Raw genomic sequence first — 11,541 nt, forward strand, 5'->3', positions numbered from 1 at the left:
ACATTTTGACCTCGTTTTTTTCCAAATCTAGAGCTGATGGAGACTTTATACTTACGGATTCGTAATCAGCATAAAAAAGTCTATCCAAAACAGCTTTAACATTTGATGCAACGAAATTGTTCCCCTTTTTTGTTCCCTTGGGTACTAGATTGGCGCTTACACATATGTTAGTGTTTGGCCGAGCTTCTCCTCCGATTTGTGCCGTGCGCCTTGATGTAGTCACACAAGGGGAAGGGACTTACAGTTTTACGCTGTTTTTCTTGGCAGAAATACACTCGGAGGTTTGCCATTGCCTGTCGAGGTGCGACCGCTGTTAAGGATAAACCTTCTCTTCACTGAACAGGCACAACTTCTAGAAACTCTAGTTTACTTATGTTTATGCATACAATATAAAAATTGCAAATATAGGAAAATGACAAAAAAATTTGTTAAACATTTTTTTTATTTTAAAATAATTTGTTTATAATCTGAATGATTTTCATCATATTATTATCATAAAACAGTAATAGCAAGTCTCGCCTTCAATTTGGTAATTATTACGTGCCGATCGAGTAACATTTACCAAAGTTATATCGAAAAACTTAAGTGGATCTCCATTTTTTTTCTAAAAAAAAAATCTCTTCAAATTTATAAAAAACCTGTTGCCGCTAAATATGAGTACATTTACAACTTAATACTTAATATTACACCACTGTAAATTATCTAAGCATAGATCTCATAAATGAGTTATTTATATGCATATATGTATAAATGGTCACCGTTAGGTATGAGCTTATGTACACCTATTCTATTTTAGTGAAGTTCTGCTATATATACAGCCGTGAATTTAAATGGTATGGTTCTTTGTATATGAACAGTTAAAGAGGCGCCAAGCTCACAAATATTTTTAAAGCGCAACGCGAAGAAACGCATCGCTAATAAAAGGTTATAAAAGGTTATAAAGGTCGCTAAAAGAGTTGTGTATCTTTTTTATTAAAGTCGCCTTGACGACAACTTAACCTTTAAATGAAAGAACCGGATTACTGAAAAGTATGCCAGGGAGTGACTTTTTTCGTTCAAGCAGAATGCAAAGCAATATCGTCCAATTCGAGAGTCCTCAAAACGATTTTCCAGGATATGTTAAAGACTATTGCATTTACCTACCTACAGTTACTTTTTTACATAATGGAATTAACTAAAATATTTATGTAAACACTTGTTGCACGTCCCCTACTTTCATATAACAGCAAATTTAGAAACCACGAAAAATGGACTTAAAATGGGCCCTAATTGTATTATGTTAATGAATGCATAAACTTATATTTATGCTTGCAACTAATATTAACTTATCAAACGGTTCCTAATGTTTGCAAATACATGTTTGACTTCATTCACCAGGATCTTGAAAACTGACCAAATCGGCGTGACCAAGCCCATGGTCGTTTTAATATTATATAATCATCCGAAAGCATTAAAACGTTTGCAATATATCTCTTCCCACTTTTTTGTATTTTTCACTTGATTGCTGAAGTTATGAAGAATTGAAAATTCATAAGCGAAAATTATAGTTTTCTTATTTAGTATTTTAATATCTTAAAAATTTGTAGACTTATTGAAAAATGAAAAATGAACGTGAGGTACTAAATTTAATAACCTTTAATTTGATATATCTTCCTGTTTATAACAATTAACGCATTCCATAGATATTACAAGCCAAAGTTTCATTTTCAAAATTCATACACTTTGATTCAATTGCGCAGGCTAAACATAAGTTTTAAATTAATCTTTCTTGGCCAATAACAATTGGCTTACCCCTAAGACATCATAATATTACTATTACAATACGGTCAAATGCCTTTTATTTTGCACATCACGGAATAAAACGGGTAGAAATAAAACAAGTAGTTAGATCCTTTCAGAAACGGTGCATTTTCAATATTCCTTGCTTCCTGCATCAAAAACTAATTGTTCATAAAAAGTGGACTTAGCAACATTTCACTCTAAGCTAGCGATATGTGTACATAGTGCTTGAAAATATCAATTTTTCCGTTACCTTAAACCTTTGGGAGTGGGCAAAAATTATGTTTTTTAATTTAGGCAGAGTTGAATATGCGCTATGTGGGAAGACAATTTCTACATGTAATATTTATTCTGTTTGTTGGCACTATATCCAAACACAAACGCATCTTAAGTGTCTTAACAGTGAAACAATTTCTTATTTTCTAAGTTTGCGAATAAAACTTCACACTTAAAATTAAGACATTTATAGCAAACATTTTATGAAGAAAATCCCTTCTTCGTTTAAAATAAAAATATCCGAAATCGGCACAATTTCATACAACCCTGCCTAACATGAAAATTTTCTCCACGATAAGGCTAGTAGCCATTTCTAATAGATTTTGGGTCGCTTAGTCAAAAATAGAAACATATATACATATTTGAAATTTAAGAAAACAAGGCAAATAGCAAAATCGGCTAAAACCGGCTAATTTTATTTTGCAAAACGGCTAGCAAATCGGCTGCCGGCTAAATCGAAATTTCTCCGGCTGTATGCTATCGCAACGGGCTAAATCTAGCCGGAAAACGGCTAAAATGGCAACACTGACCCTTACACGCTAGGTCCTACCTTCAAGGTAGCTGCTCATCAATCGTACAGCAGACTCCCCAAAGCCAAAATTATTACTTAGTTTGATGCAAAGTAGTCTATTGTTCACCGAGTCACAGGCTTTAGAGCAGTAAAGCAAGCATAACAAAGTTAATTGGTTATTGTCATAAGGAATTCGTATATCGTCCAGAATTTTAATAACTGCAGTGGAGCAGCTATGCTTTGCCCTAAACCCAGACTGGAACGGGGAAAGTAAATTAAATTTGTTAATATGCAAGTTAATTTGCTCTGTCATCAGCTTCTGAAAGACTTTAGACAGACAAGGAAGAACACTTATAGGACGAAAATCACAAGCACTACTCGCAGACTTATTTTTAGCAACCGGAATAACGTCGGCGATCTTCCACGCATCGGGGAAAGACGAGGTTGTAACGCAGTGGTTGATAACATGAGTAAGAGTTGGTAAGATTTTGGGCATAATTAGCTTTACAAATTTTATTGGTATCCCATCTGCGCCAACCGCATTTGACCGTATCTTATAAATGCATTTTGCCACATCAAACTCTGATACCACATTGAATTCAAATGACTGACCGACATGCACAACAGGAGACGGAATTATGGGGTTGGAAGCAGGAGCACAATGTGATACAGAGCGACTGACAAATACATCATTAAGCTCTTCAGGGTTAATACAACAATCAGGACTGTCACTAACATGAACACGAAGGTTTTTTAGATTACGCCTCAAAACATTACTCGGAAGGAGTGGGTTTAACATTTTACCAAAGAACTTGCGCTTTTCACACTTAATAAGAGCAGTTGTCTTATTTCGTAACGACTTATGGCCTGCCAGTTGGTATCGGTTCGGTACTTCTTCCAAATAGAGTACGATTTGTTACGTTTTATAATCATAGTCCGAACGATTTTGTTGAACCAAGGGCACGACGGTGATCGATTGAGAAGAATGCGTACTGGAACATGTGCCCTAAACAAGCTTACAACATTTTCGTTCAGAAAGCTCAACTTTTCATTTACGGAGCTTAGGCTCCAGCAACCACTCCAGTCAATACGAGATAAGTCAGCAGATAGGCTATCAATATTTATTAGATGATAGTCAGGAAAGTTAAGAGGACTATCTGCTACAATATGATCAAAATTGATGTCAAATGCACAGAAAATTAGATCGTGATCAGAAATAAACGACATCTGCTCAAATTTTAACACAGTAGACGGATCAGAAACAATAAAGTAATCAAGCAGACTAGGACAACAGTTATTTTCATATCTTGTAGGTACACAAAGACTTAATACAATAGATAGACCAGGACTAGATACATCATCTAACAAACGGGAGCTATACAAATCACTACACAACAAATTTACGTTAAAATTGACGAAAAACATAAAGAAAAAAACCCAAGTTGCGCTATCTTTACAAAATATAAAACACAACAAAAAACATTTGAAAATATATGTATAACAATATATCTAACGAAACAGCAGCAGGTCATCTTCGCTGATTAACTTTGTTGATGTGCTATTATTATTTTTATACCCGAGCGCACTTGTGCACAAGGGTATTATAACTTTGTTCACATAACGGTTGTTTGTAACAGGCAAAACGAATCGAGATAGATATAGACAAATGTATACATAAATGATCAGAATGAAAAGAGAAATCGATTAAGCGGTGACTGTCTGTCCGTCCGTCCGTCCGTCTGTGCACACGATAACTCGAGTAAAAATTGAGATATCTTAACGAAACTTCGCACATGCACTTCTTTTGGGCGTAGGACGGACGGTATTGAAAATGGGCGAAATCGGACAATAACCACGCCTACCTCCCATATAACGGTAATTTCGAGAAAAACGAAATCCTCGATAAATCAGTAAATATTAAAGCAAATTTATTCAAGATTGATGGTTGCAACAATTCTTTATCAGGAAATACGCTTATGATAAAATTTTGGAAAATGGGCGTGGCACCGCCCACTTATGATCACATATATGTATATCGTTAACCGTTTTAGCAAATTGTACCAAACTCGGTATGATTATTTTGCTTGCCACATAAAAGCAAACCGTTGAAAATTATTGAAATCGGACTCAAATTACGGCCGCTTTTCATATAACGGTAAATTTCAGAAATGCTTGAAATTTCAATATTTCGAAATTTAAGGATGCTAGTTTACTTAATATTTATACACCCGCTTATCATGCAGCGGTAGCTTTCTGAAAGGTGGAAAACATATATTTAATACTTGCGCCGGGTATTTAATGTTCGGCTCCGCCCGAACTTAGACTTTCTTACTTGTTATTATTGTCATCTCTCACATGCACAAAACCTCTAAACGTAAACACCTCTAGCAGATTTTCTTCACGACGCAGTTTTATGGCCTCTTGCGGTAAACGTCTATTCTCCTTGGTGAGGCTCTCAAAAATATGAAAGCTGCCAGCAATGCCAAGGGGGTGAAGGGGGACCGCCGATTTTGTTTTCTTGCGATATTCGCTAAAGGCGCGTAAAGTGCGGTTACGGTCGAGAGGGGAGTGAAAGTTAATCACAATCGCACTGTTGAGTTTTTCACTTGACGGTTTTGTGCGGAAAATATCCCTAATTTGAGGAGCCAAGAAGTCAATAGAAAGACAAACCTGGTTAAGAATACTCTTAAAGTTTTCCCCTTCTCTAAAGGGTACACCAAAAGCAACAGCATCGGCAGCAATATCAGGTGAAGCTTTCCGTTGCATTACACCTTACAACTCCTTCTTAATGCAAGCGATGTCCGCCTCTGCCTTTTGCACATTCCCCTCCAAGACAGATACGCGGGCAGACGACTCAACCACCGTAGCAGTGAGGGCAGATATCTCTTCTTCGATTCGCTTTGCCAGTTTTTTCTCCATCTCAGCCAGTTTGTTTGAGACACTCTCAATTAGCGGAAGCAACTGTTCCATCTGCTGCTGAACTCTCTCCTCAATCTCTTTTAATTTACCAAAAACAGCTGCGAGTGAGCTACCTTCGTCGAGCTTAACTTCTTTAGCAGCGGGGAAATCTTTGCTCAGTCGACGCTTGAGTGACGAAGAAGAGGCAGACAATTTATCCGTAGCAGCCGTGGTAGCCGACATCACGATTAACACGCAATTTGTTATGAATTTACCGGTGCATAAATAAATAATAATTGCACAGCGCCAAACTTGAGGTGCAGAAAATATTAAGGACACTGGCCCGCGATTAACTATATTGATTAAAATTAAATAACAATTGACTGAAACAACACAACAATTGAAGCGATTGTGTGAACACCCAAAATATTTTTTTTTATCCCAATCACAAAAATTTATTTGTTGAAATTTTTCAATAGAACATCGCAGTATTGTACAAATATTTTGACTACAAAAAAAAACCTGTCCCCTTTTTTTTATCAATAGCCCAATATAAAAATGTACAAATCTGTACAAATGTACCAATCGAGTGAAACTGCCATACAAATTTATGCAATTTAAAAAAAATTCAACAAATTTTCGCTAAAATTTCGAGTTTTTTAATTAATTTCTGAGTATGCAGTTTTGTAGCCCATTTAATTCTAGTAGAATAAAGTACAAGTTTCAAATGGCTAAAAATTTCGATTTATTTTTTAGAGTTTTTATAAAGTTCGAAGCCTCCCCCCATAAATTCCAAAGTTTCATTGTAAGTTTCTTTCTTTACATTCATAATCAATTTCCAATTCAATTATTTATGCAATAAATTAAAACCTTGGGTGTCTTCACATCCATTTTGGGTAAACTGCTGGTTGTTCCTCGATAATTTTATCAACTGTAAACGCCGTTTTCAGATTACTTTTGTTAGTCTGATAAACAGTCATTTACCTAAAAAAAACGTAAAATAATTATTATCTTTTAATATTTTCTCTTAGTTTGTATTTGAATTTAGTTTTAGGTATGCTTAGCATTCACAGAGGTTTTGTAGAAAACAAAAAAAACAAAAATGAAATCATCACTTCAACAATTTATCACACTTTTTAACTGCAGCCAATCAATCACATGTTTGACTAAAGACTCCAAAGTTGGAGTCATTAGTCTTTTCTGTAATTCATGACTAATTAGTCATTTCCCTAGAGTGTTACAAAAATAATTGTTCCCTCCTAACAGTAAACAAAAAATTTTTAATACAATATCGTAATATTAATTAAATTAAATTTAAAGAAAAGTTCATAAGGCTCTAACACATTATTAATTAACTTGTTAGATTTTTATTTTATTGACATGAACATTTTATTCTTAAGAATTTTTTCTCAAATAAACTCTTTTTATAGATTTTTAGTCTAATTTTATGTTTATATTATCAAATTTTTCAAAAAAAAGGGCTTTGTGGCATAGCGAATAGCCATTGGCATTAACAAATTATGTTAGAAATTGGAATTCAGCTAGTAATGACCGCCGACTCCGATAAGTAACTAACAAACGTATAATTTTTATCAGTTTCTTCATGCTCGCACCTACGGCTTTTAATGTGTCTGGCAAGATTAAGGAACTATCGAAACGGTCTGGCAAGTGAGGAAACATCTTTTAATAGTTCCCAAAGTGACATATATAATAATCAGATTTATACTATGACGAAAGTATAACTACAATTTATCTTGGTTTAAGGGTGTCTGGCAGGGGGTAGGAACCATGCTAAGTGTCTGGCAATGAACGACGTAGTTTCTAATATTATTACGAATAAAATATATTTAAACTGACCTTTATACCATAACGAATTTTAGGTGCTATTTTATACACCTTTACCACCTGGTACCTGCCAAAGCCACCACTATCCAAATTTCAGAGTCTGGGTTCGTTATTACCTGTATTGGGGGTAGGTATGTTGCGAATGTGGAATTTTAGACATCCGCGGAGGGGAATGCAGATACGAATATCTAACAGCTAACATCCGCGCATGCGGATGTCAATACGTATGCTAAGTATTTTTAAGAAACAATTAGAATCTAGAATAATGGTGAGATCGTTGTTTAAACAGCGCTTACAAGCCAAACCAGATACATATGTCAGGTTGTTCTAAAACTTTTTAAAAAGAATTCTTCCTTCTCATTCCTTTGGCTGTTTCAGAATTTGGGGAATCTGTAACTATCAGCGTTTTTCGATTTTTGTTTTTTAATTCATTTTTAATACTTTCTTCTGCGACTGGTTTGAAAAATGTGTGCTTATAGCGAGCTAAATAGGTGGATATGAGAAATAAATTATTATTCTTGAACAAAATTTTGGAAATCCCTATTGATGGAGCTTACTCTTTGACTTTAAATAGCAAAGAACAGACAGTTTTATCACAGAAGTTTTTAGCCAAGGATCGAATGTACATATATCCCTATGAAAAATATATTGCCCGGCAAGTAAAAAAAATTACTGTTACAATTTTTGCCAAAAATAAATTCCCCCAAAGAGACCCATTTGAAATTATTGAAACGAATATATGTAACATCATAAGCAAATCACGAAAATGTTGTTGAGAATTACAGTGTACACTTTCTCCCTTTGTGTCTACATAGTAGTTTTTTTTTTTTGATGTGTACACATCTTTGGTTTCAGTAGGGGTAAAATTTGCGAAGCTGTAATGCATATCCCAGCATAAAATTTCGAAGAGCTTAGCATGTGTATTTCAGCATAAAATTTTTATTTTCATTAGAAGCACCCTGTGTTTGCTTGCCAAATGGTTGCATACATTTAGGCATATGCATAGTAAGAGGAAATGCGCTACAATTGATTATTACTTCCGATTATTTAAACTCCGCGCATGCATACGGCTTTATACGTAAATATATATGGCCTCATTTGTTGCAACTGGGCGTGAATCACGTAACTTTGAAACGATAGTCGTTCAAACGATACTGACAAAACGATGTTGTCAAAACACTGATTTATGCATTTGTGTTGCGGTTACGTGTTAATAGCCGTCATCGATTCGCCACTTCGCTGCTTGCTATGTTTGAGTTCCGGTCGCTTAACGAAAAATTTTGCATGTGAAAGCAACAACAAAGTTAGCTAGCACGGATAGACGATAGCGAGTTTGGTTGTACCTCATTGTATTCGTTCGTTTCGCCACTCGCTAACTGTTGGCGAATCGATGACGGCTACTGTTACTGTTACGTGAAGCAAAACTGGAATCGAGTTGACGATATCGCACAAACGATCAAACAATTTTTGATTTTTATGAAGCAAGACAATCTCGACACGATATCGTTCAGACGAATGTCGTCATACGTGATTCATGCCCTGGTTTTGATATTCGTAGATGGTTTTAGGCATAGGTTTAGTAGTCTATTTTGGTAAATTTAGGAATATATACAAATAGAAATGCTCAAACTATAAGCTCAAAAACAATAACTGATGCGGTGTTTCCAAGATATTTTAACGCCCTTGAGTCACAAGTATATACAAGTATATTTTATCAATCATACCGATAATTTCATGTATTAAAATAATTAAAAATGAAAATGAATAAAAAAATTAAATCAGAAAAATGAATAAAATTAAGTGAAATTAATGTTTAATTTCTAACCTAACCTACATTTGTATGTATGTAACTGAATCGCTTAATAATAGCTTTACATATAAAAAGATTATCCTAATTTTCGAGCTTAACTCCCTAATCTGTTATTAGAAAAAGAGATTAGCCATGCAAAATTATAATTAAAAATATCTCAGATTAAACCGATAACTTTTTGGTGTCCAACTTAGTTTTATCGATTATACTTGCGAAGAAGAGGAGGAATGTCAAATATTAAAGTAAACAAAAATTGACGCTAGTAAGGAAAATAGGTTTGTAAAGGTATTTTTAATAAAATATTCAGTTATAAATATATTTAAATGGCCTAATATGTGCCGCAAAAAAGTGACCACGGTGGCACAGAGAAGAAGTTTAACTTTTCCTCGAGTTGTGTGAATAACAAGCACAACCAATTTGACAGCTACCCAGCTTTGATTGAGATTATATTTATATGTAAACGTACTTTTATGCTTTGCCGTTCGCATATGTACACATCAAATTTCATAAGTACCTAGTACTCACGCCTTTTTTTTAAGATTGGTCCAAAAAAACTCATATTAAAGAAAGAAACCAAAGCAGGTATTTAAAGCACAGAAAAAATATATTACTAAAAGTTGAAACTTGTATTACTGCCCATTGATAGCTCGGTTATATAGCTTAGGAAATAATATGTTTAAAGATATTTTTATCAAAGTTGATAAATATGACGTTTGACCAGGTTTGTTACACAAATACTCCCACGACCACAGGCAAAAGTATTGGCTACAATTTGTCATTTTGTTTGCCATATATACGTTGCACTTGCACAACATTCGCATTCACAAAAGCTCCGAATTGATTATTGCGAATGCGAAAGCGAATGTTAAAATTAATGCGGAAGCTCCGCGGTTGCGGATGCGAATATTCGCAACAACCCTGATTGGGGGCATACATAGAGAAGCGTTCAGCCTTTATAAAATAACGAAGGTCTGGCCGTCGCGAGCTCTTGCTCCATAACTTTTAGCAACAGCAATTTTTCGATATTGTTGTCAGAAAGCGTTCCACGGCGTGGAGTATTTAGCAAACGAAAAAAAGTCTTTATACTGCGAACGAAGATGGCAAGGGTGTGTTGTATTTAAGGTACGCTTTTTAAATAATCGGGTACCGGTTAAGCCTAGTAATTTCTATAGATTTGTGTACCATATACGACAAAAACTCGAAGAAAAACGGTTCTCACGGGACTTATCTAAGAACAAAACGATATGGAACATTCCCGAAACTTTCGTTCTCATTCTGTTCTTCTTGGGAACGTTCCCGACAATTTTATTCGCATTTTTTGACATTACCTTTTGTGCTCATGCAGAACTAAATCAATACCGGAACGCGTTCTCGGTTCCTGAAAAAAATTCAAAGTACTGCAAAAGAATGCACTCCAATTGCGGAAATCAAAGGACTAACAGTGACGAAAATAATGCAATACAGTGGCTGAAATCATGTGACTAGCAAGAAATGACTAAAAAAATTATTTATGAATCATGAATCAGAAAAAGTTATATTTTTAGTCTTAGTCAGGACTAACAAAAAATTATTGCAATCACTTGGTTAAAACTGACTGCATTCTTTAAAACCTACATATGTACATAAAAAAATATTCTGACGAATAGGTAACCTCCTTCTTTTTTTGAAGTCGGTTAAAAATAATAAAAAAATTACAATTTTGGTGGAAAGACGGAAGTCGCATTTTAAAATTTGCATGCAATTAAGGTAACTAATAAATTTGTATTTTAACTCTTCAATAAGTTCATAATAAACTTTATGCAATATAAATTCTTTTGTAGGGCTCTGTACAACTCAATTGTTACAAGATCAAGTAGGGCTGTGCGATTATTCGATTACTCGAGCAAGTTGGTTAATCAATTATTCGGTTAACCAATTATTTGGTTAATCAATTACTCGAGTAATCAAGATTTTGATTACTCAAAACGATGATTAATCGAGTTACTTGAAATATGATTACTCAAAAAAATAATTTTGCTCGTTAAAAGAGTTTGCTTTGGAAAATGCTTATTTTCTTTTTTACATTCTGTATATGAAAAAAAATTTTCGTTTTAATTTTTGAAAACAGAAACGTTGTTTTCAAAGTATCAAGGAACTAACCATGATAAAAAAAATAGGAAGGTAGAACCGCTGAGAGGAATTTTTCAAATTCTTGACGTTTGCAGCAATTTAATTTTAAAATTTTACACACACATTCTCATTTTCAATCTCAAACAACAACAAATTTGAACAATTCCGTTTTTTTTACTCTCAATTTTATACTATTTTAAAATGTTGGCAAACTTAAAAAAAAAAAACAAGTAAGAAAGTCTAAGTTCGGGCGGAGCCGAACATTAAATACCCGGCGCAAGTATAAATATATGTTTTTTCACCTTTCCGAAAC

This window comes from Rhagoletis zephyria, unplaced genomic scaffold (assembly GCF_001687245.7).
Source record: "Rhagoletis zephyria isolate East Lansing unplaced genomic scaffold, Rhagoletis_zephyria_1.1 Rzeph_scaffold_01092, whole genome shotgun sequence".
In the NCBI taxonomy this organism is placed as follows: domain Eukaryota; kingdom Metazoa; phylum Arthropoda; class Insecta; order Diptera; family Tephritidae; genus Rhagoletis; species Rhagoletis zephyria.